The following is a 7818-nucleotide window of genomic DNA, read 5'->3' on the forward strand; positions in this document are numbered from 1 at the left end:
CCCACAAAAAGACGGAGATACTCGATCAGTGTCCCACAAAAAGACGGAGATACTCGATCAGTGTCCCACAAAAAGACGGAGATGCTCGATCAGTGTCCCACAAAAAGACGGAGATGCTCGATCAGTGTCATCCCACCCGGAAATCGACCTTGGGTCTCCTGCGAGCAAGGGCGAAGCATTGACCGCTACACCACAGAAGCCGTCTCCCCCTCCCCTCCCCCCACCTTCCTTGGCTTTAATTCGTTCATTTTCTACAAGTGTCCAGGGGAAAAGGAGCAGAGGCAGACCGAAGAAGAGTTGGGAGGACAACATCAAGGAATGGACAGGCCTGGAACTCAAAGACACGCTCAGGAAAGCTGAAGAACGGAAGGAGAGGAGGAAGCTGGTGGCCAAATCTTCAAAAGCCCCGACGAACATCCAGTCTACGGGATAGGTGAAGTGAATATCCATAGCCCTTTCCCCACGAGGGGGGTGGGGGTGGGGCGCTGTCAGATGCAACTTCATCTTTGACCTCTATGAAAGCTGTAACTTCTCAATCCAGAACATTCCATAGAATTGACACTGCGGTTTTTTCCTTCCGGCTGATTTTGTCATTTGTAAAAGTTAATGCCACGACAAACCCTTATGCTTTAGAAATGTATATCAAAACTTCTGAAGGCGTATGACAACATTATAGCTGCTGATTGATATTAGAAACACACATGGTCACAGAAATCTGTGTGAGAATACTGTAATGTAAGAGTACAGCAAGTGAACAAACTGGCTCAGACAGGTTATGACCGGCCTTCACCCCTACCGTCTGCTCCAAAAACAAAAAAACAAGAAAGTGTAAAATTAATTAAGGTGACCTTTCTAGTTTTATTTTCCAAGGCCACGTTGCTTAAGGGTGACTACTCAATTTTCGGACAAAAACTGCCGCTGTCGATATGATGAAAGAAGCAGGTGCAAGCATAATGTGCTTGTGTCCCATGTGCTCAACTCATCCAGTCTGTTCGCTTGGAGAGAGAGAAAGAAACGGAATCGTCACGTACGCCCAGACAAACTCTTCCAAATAAATATGCTAACGTCATAAATGATTCATATTCAGCTTCGCATCAACTTCAAAGAAAACAAAATTCATATTTCGTTTCCATGACATCAGCACATTTCGCAGGATTCCGACAATCGAGGCGTTTCGCCGGTTTGTCGATGTTACTTTTTAAATAACAAGGTATCGTCGGTTGTTGCTGTTTTGGTTGTTGCGGGGGGGGTTGGGGGGTTGTTGTTTTTTTGGTGTTTTTTGGGGGGGGGTCTTTTTCAATTTGCTTTCTATTAATCTTTTGCGAATTCCAAAAACGTGTGGTCTGACTTTGAATAGGTGTGACCACTTCTTGAAGTATTTTGGTCTATCTTTATTTCACGACCTCCAGCCATGATGTAGCAAAGTAAGTACAGACGACTACTTGCTGTCGAGGAGAATAGAGGTGGTTGTCTTGAACAGGTCGACGATTTGGGCAGTGTCGTTGTAATAGTTTTATGAAAACGCAAGAAGGGTGGGGAGTGGGAGTAGTTGTTTGTACAAGTGGTTTTCTTGGAAAGGTCGCTTTATTGTAGGTTTGACTTATCTTCGTTACTCCCTCTCTCTCTTTCTCTCTCTCTCTCTCTCTCTCTCTCTCTCTCTCTCTCTCTCTCTCTCTCTCATGATCTCTCTCTCATGATCTCTTTGTCTTGTGGCTAATACAAGAAATAATCAATAAATGTTTGGTGTTGATGCTACACTGTACCTCTCCAATGTCATTTTGAAAACTGACCTCTTCTACCACGTCATCCCTGAAAAAATGTAGATAATTCTTCACCCCCAAGGACACAATTAAGATCACAATTATTAGAAGACGGGCTTCTGACGCCGCCAGTCAGGGCGGCTACCCCGGCTGAGAGGGACACCACATCCTAACAAAAAGATCAAGGAACTCTATAAAAGATGTCTCCCTACTTGGTATTGGAACTCGGGTCTACTGCGTACGACAGTGAAGCGTCTTCTAACCGCTACACCACAGACGCCAGTGTCGTTATTGAGATAATTAACGCGCCAAGTAGAACTTCGAGGGCTGTTCGGAAAGTTAGGTGAAAATGGCCACACAATCAACAATGATTTTGTTTTGATCAAAACAAAACTTTCACGAGACATAATTACAAATATTATTACAATAGAGCCATTCTTCTGTGTTGTCACCTTTAAAGTTGATGCTACTTCCTAACAATGAATAAGAGAATAGTCCCACCCCCCCCCCCCCCCACCTTTGTGTTTTTTATTTTATCTTCAACTTGAAAAGGAAGGCATTATCTTGAATACTACAATATAATATAATATGAAAATTCGCGTCTCTAATTTGTATATTATAATGATGGTTCGAAATGCGCTTCAACATTGCTTTGGTCTGCTGATTATCAGACATTATGTGACCAGTGCGTCCTTGAAGAATTAAAAACCAGCAGATCTGATAAGAAAGTAATGTGTTGCTTCTGTGAGCGTTATAAGTTGTTGTATGGTCCAGTTGTACAAACGGGAAGCAATTATTTCAGCACAATCATTGGTCGGTTTCGCAACCAGTACATACTTTTGTAACATGTGTGTGTGTGTGGAGAGTTTGGATTCATAACAGAATCCAAGACTTTTTTAGGCGAAAGGGGGGGTGGTGGTGGTAGGATGGGTTTCAAGTTTTTAGCTGGCATCTTCTCATTCTTCATTTTAGCCAGAAGGTCTTGTCAGCGTATATTGTATAATTGACACTTCATTGCAGCACACAAAGGATGTGTTTGATTCCCGTGGAAGTTTTGGGAAATTTACTTTATTGAGTATCTCTTACTTACTGCTGAGACATTGTTTATTTTCCGCCATGGTTTGCTTTGACAGATATGAACCTGCCTATAAATTATCCAAATTGTTTCAAGGGGGGCGTAAAACATTGAGGGTCAACCAGCAAGTGCTCTGTGATACATGTACTCGTCAAATCAACAGTAAGTCTGGGGTTCTGAACGAACAGTTGGATTGTTTTGAGTTTGTTTGTTTTTTAATTTAATGTGCGGCCACGAATATGTTAAGTTTGGGTAGTGGCTAGTGTTGATTATGGGAGTAAAAAATTGATGGTCATAATTGCATTTATATGAAGCATGCCCATGCTGTTAAGCATTCTCTATGCTCTTAACGACTATTATTACTCAAAGAGACCCTTGGAAACATGCAGTGCAAGCGTGCGATAAAGCACTAACAAAATAACAAAAATCTTACGCCACCTAAAGCTATCTTACTGGGTTCAAAACTGAGACCTTTACGTTACGAGTCCACTAGCCAACCAACAACCGGGGGTAATGGAGCCACGCTGATGAACGTTTCCATACATTTCGCAAACTGTTAGAAACCTCGTACTTCTAAGAGACAGAGTAAAGTGGAGGTCTATGATCGCCCACGCCAGTCGGCAAGGCACCGGATGATGATGACTTCTCTGAACTGGAGATCAAAAATATGACAAAATGATTGTATTTTGTTTTCACATACAGACGAACCCTCCTCCTACTGCTTCCAGCCCAAGACAATCACCCGTACAAAATGTAAACCTCCACACTGGCTCGACGACAGCAGATAATCACTGGCCTGGCCAGTGGACAAGATTTATTGCAGCAGTAAAATTGGAACCACCAGCAGAATGACAGTCGTGGGACGTGTTCAGCTCAGGTAGGTACAGCACAGGGACTGACCGGCGTAGGGACGGTCGAATTGTGCTCGTCTCGGTGCAATAAAACGTGTCATTACGCAGTGAAATCAGGGGCTCGTCAATCGTTGGGCTTATAGAGTTATTGGTATTATCTTAGAGCATGTTATTTGCTGTGCTTTCGATAAACAAAATACCCTTTTATCTCGGATAGAAGTTGAGACATTTGTGGTTGAAAATGGTGGGGGTTGCTGGTGCCAGAGAAAAAATTTGCGAGAAAATGGCCGTCAAAGTGAATCAAAGTGAATTCCAAAGATTCAAAGATTAAGAGTCTTTGAAAACTGTAAATTTGCATTTTAGTGTCCCTTTGATCAACATTTTTCTGTAAAATCCACACGCAAATGTGTTTCTAAATGGACAATGTGTTGAACCAAGGAAAAAATCGGTAAAAAATTTCCCAATTGGCGGAAAAATGCCGATTTCTTCGATTTCTTTATTTCGGCGAACGCTTGATTTCACCACAATGCCTCATAAATGATAAATAATGTAATAGTGTGTAATATTCTGGCCCATGTTCCACTCAGACTTTCGGCGTCGCACTGTGTTAAAGCTCTTGATCTTCTTACTCAAGACAACCACTTTTCTCCTAGACAACGTATGGCCATCTTGGACGACTTCAACTGTATTTGGACAAAGTTCCCATGACGAGACATCAACGGAAATTTTCCGGAAAATGGCGCTAGTGGGTTGATTATAATGACCCATTTAAGTCGCAGGTTCCGCAAAACGTTTACTAAAATAAAGACTCTGGCTACTATTCTCGTGGTCGAGATTGTTAATTCGTTCCACAGTTGATTAAAGTACAGTAACTGCGACGCTCTACTGTTGATTTGTCTTATCTTCGTTGCAACAAAAATGGGTGTCAGAATGACGCCATGAGAAGTAATGTTTCAGGTCATCACAATATAATTACAGAGACAATATCTAGACAAGAGAGAACAAGAACAGGCTGGTGTGTACAAGCAGAAACACAGTAAAAAAAATAGACGCATTTTATACTCATTGTGCGCATTTACGTACAAACTCTGGCCAAGGGAATCTGAAAGAAGAACAGCCTGTTGGTACATACCCTCGGACTTTGCCGTCAATTTACATTGCTAACTCGCGTGAAATGCGAAAACACAAAGCTAGGAAGTAGATATAAATACGTGTATGACAAGACATAAAATTAAGTCGATAGTAAAAAAAAATGTGCAAAGGAATAATACCCCTTTCAACACTATTTGCTTTTTAAGAAGCTTCAAATTTAATGTCCGTCTCCGATACTACAGAGCCAAATGAATTGAGAGCCGTGAAAACTTCACAAAACGACGAGAGTTCAAGAATGGCCAATCTGGGATTCGAACCAGGACCATCCGCACAGTAGTCCAGTGAGATACCAATAGATCTAACGGAACATCCATGATGCTGATGATCACAATATCACTGTTATTTGGTACATTACAACAAGACATTATAATCAATAGGCCTATGATAAAGGAAAATGGTGTGGTTTTTTAAGTTTAAAAAAAAATTTAGTAGAGTTTTTACGGCGCTCACAAATGCATAAGGTCATATGAGCGCCAAGGGGTGGATGTCAACAGAGAACTCTTTACAGGGAATCAGACTTACTTTGCTCACCTTTCTAGCTTCAACAGCACAAAGTCTGCTTCGACTATCAAGGCACCCCGGAAATAGCGGGTCACACGAGTATGACAAACATACAAAAGAAGCGGAGGAAAATGATGATAGTAAGGATTAGGAAAGAAAAAGCGGCAGTTCCCTGTTGCAGTTCAGGCACAGTTATGAGCATGACATTGGTAAATCAGGCCATTTAAAATTCTGCTGTGCATAAAAACGTGTTAACGTCCCCCCTTTGGGAATGGCCTAAAGACACTGACTTCAGTCAGTAGCACCGCCCCAGGGGGTTAAAATGGTGTTTTTTGTGGCAAGAGTAGTAAGTTGATGGAAATGTTCAATCTCATCCAAGCAAATACTACTCCTAGTTTTAGCTTCATTCGTGGTATTTTATCCTCAGAATCTTCTTTAAATTCCTCTCTGAGATTTACTTCAGCTTGTCGTAATGCTAATGGAAAAGGGGGAGAGCAAATACGGATGATTGAAGCTCAAGGTCTTTAGAATTCATCTCTTCTTTTGTTTCGTAGAATCTTGATTCTATTTTTGGCTGGCAGCTAGAAACAGGCAAATCAATTAGTTCCTTTACATCTGTAGTAATTGCAATAATTATTTGCCTGGCGTTGAGCAGGATCGAAAAAAAAGAAGAGAAAAAGGTCGTTGCGTAGAAATGGCTTGAGTTTGCGTATTTCTGGGCTTTATTGAGCCGTTGTGGTTCTCTCTCTCTCTTTCTCTCTCTCTCTCTCTCTCTCTCTCTCTCTCTCTCTCTCTCTCTCTCTCTAAGTTAAAAAGCACTAATCGTCGACAAACTGTTTAAGAGATCCAGGCCCAGAAAGCTTTTCAGGAGAGAGAAAAAATTGTTTCATTTTCAAACCATTACACACTAAGGAGAGATTAAGAATTAAGAATTTTGGGCTTAGAATAATATCTGAAAAAAGCTCTTGGACGAAATAATAGTTTACTTTAAAGCGCTCATACTTGTAGGGCTTACATTCTTGTGATTAACGAGGAAAGGGGGGGGGGGGCTCCCAGACGCCGGTACAGAAAAATAACACACAATGACATACCCTGGATCGTTCAAAAACATTCTCGGCTTCTCGAGAAGTACACAGTGCAAGCAGCCGATCAAGAGCTTAAACACTAACAAACTGACAAGATCTTCCATTGCACCAAATGCACATACAAACAGCATGGAGACGAAAGTAGATACGTAAATTAGCCAAGTGATAAACGTATCATGGAAAGTTTGGTTACCCATATATTCCCTTATTTGGATTAATTATATAACATCACTTGCACTAGATAAATTAATCCCATTTTTTTTCGAACAACCAGCACCCTTTGTTCGCTCAAATTAAAAAATCAGAAAGGTGTAAAGCACTTCTTCTTCTGAGTAACAACGAAAGATGCAAAAAGTTGTTTTGATCATATTGTAAAATAGCGGTCAGAATACCATAATTCTTGTTAATAATTCGTATTCACATCGTATGCATGTGACTGTGTATGTGTATGGGTGTGCGCGCGTGAGTAAAAATATGTATGGGTTTGTTTGTTTGTGTGTGTGTGTGTGTGTATGTGTGTGTATGTGTGTGTGTATGTGTGCTTGTGCGTGTGTGTGTGTGTGTGTGTGTGTGTGTGTGTGTGAGAGAGAGAGAGAGAGAGAGAGAGAGAGAGAGAGAGAGAGAGAGAGAGTGGAGAAACACCAAGCCAATGTGCCACAGTGCCGGCGACTGGACGATAAAAAATATCTTATCTAATCTTACATTATCTTATCTTATCTTATATTTACTATCCCCAGATCATACAGTAACGAAAAGTATCGAAAGCACTGGCGAACTTGCCATATCGGAGTGATCAATGAATTCTAAGAAAAGCAGAAAATTAATAAATTTAGAGTGCTGAGATGCGTTATGACAGACTCCAACAAGAATAAAAAACGAAAACAAAAACAGACGGACACATTAGAAGATGTACAATGCAAAGACGGGCATATTCACAGATCTTCAGACAGATGGAGAGCTCTTCAGTCTCGTGAGAAAAGGAGTTATTTTGGGTATGCTATTAGAATACTGATATCGAAGTTGCCCGATCAGGAAGATTGTCGGACAAGACAGAGCAGGGAAGAAGAAAACGGTGCAGACCCGCATAAAATTAGTCATCGGCAACGTGTCGGACTGAACTAGAACGATGAAGGAAGAAATATTCTTTCAGAAAGTAAACAGTAGAGAGGGCCAGAGCTTAGGCGCGTGATGCGGCATGCATCGACAGCTCAGCAGACATTAATGTAATGATGAATAATGAATACGGGTGACAGGTTCCGTGTTTAAGAACGTCCCGCGCGTACGTTCATAATGTGAGAGTGAGCGATAATTTTGTTGTTGTTGTTGTTGTTGTTATCATTGTGTTGTTGTGTCTGTGTGTATATACATGTGTGTGTGTGTGCGTGTGTGTGTGT

Source organism: Aplysia californica, unplaced genomic scaffold (genome assembly GCF_000002075.1).
Source record: "Aplysia californica isolate F4 #8 unplaced genomic scaffold, AplCal3.0 scaffold00653, whole genome shotgun sequence".
Classification (NCBI taxonomy): Eukaryota; Metazoa; Mollusca; class Gastropoda; order Aplysiida; family Aplysiidae; genus Aplysia; species Aplysia californica.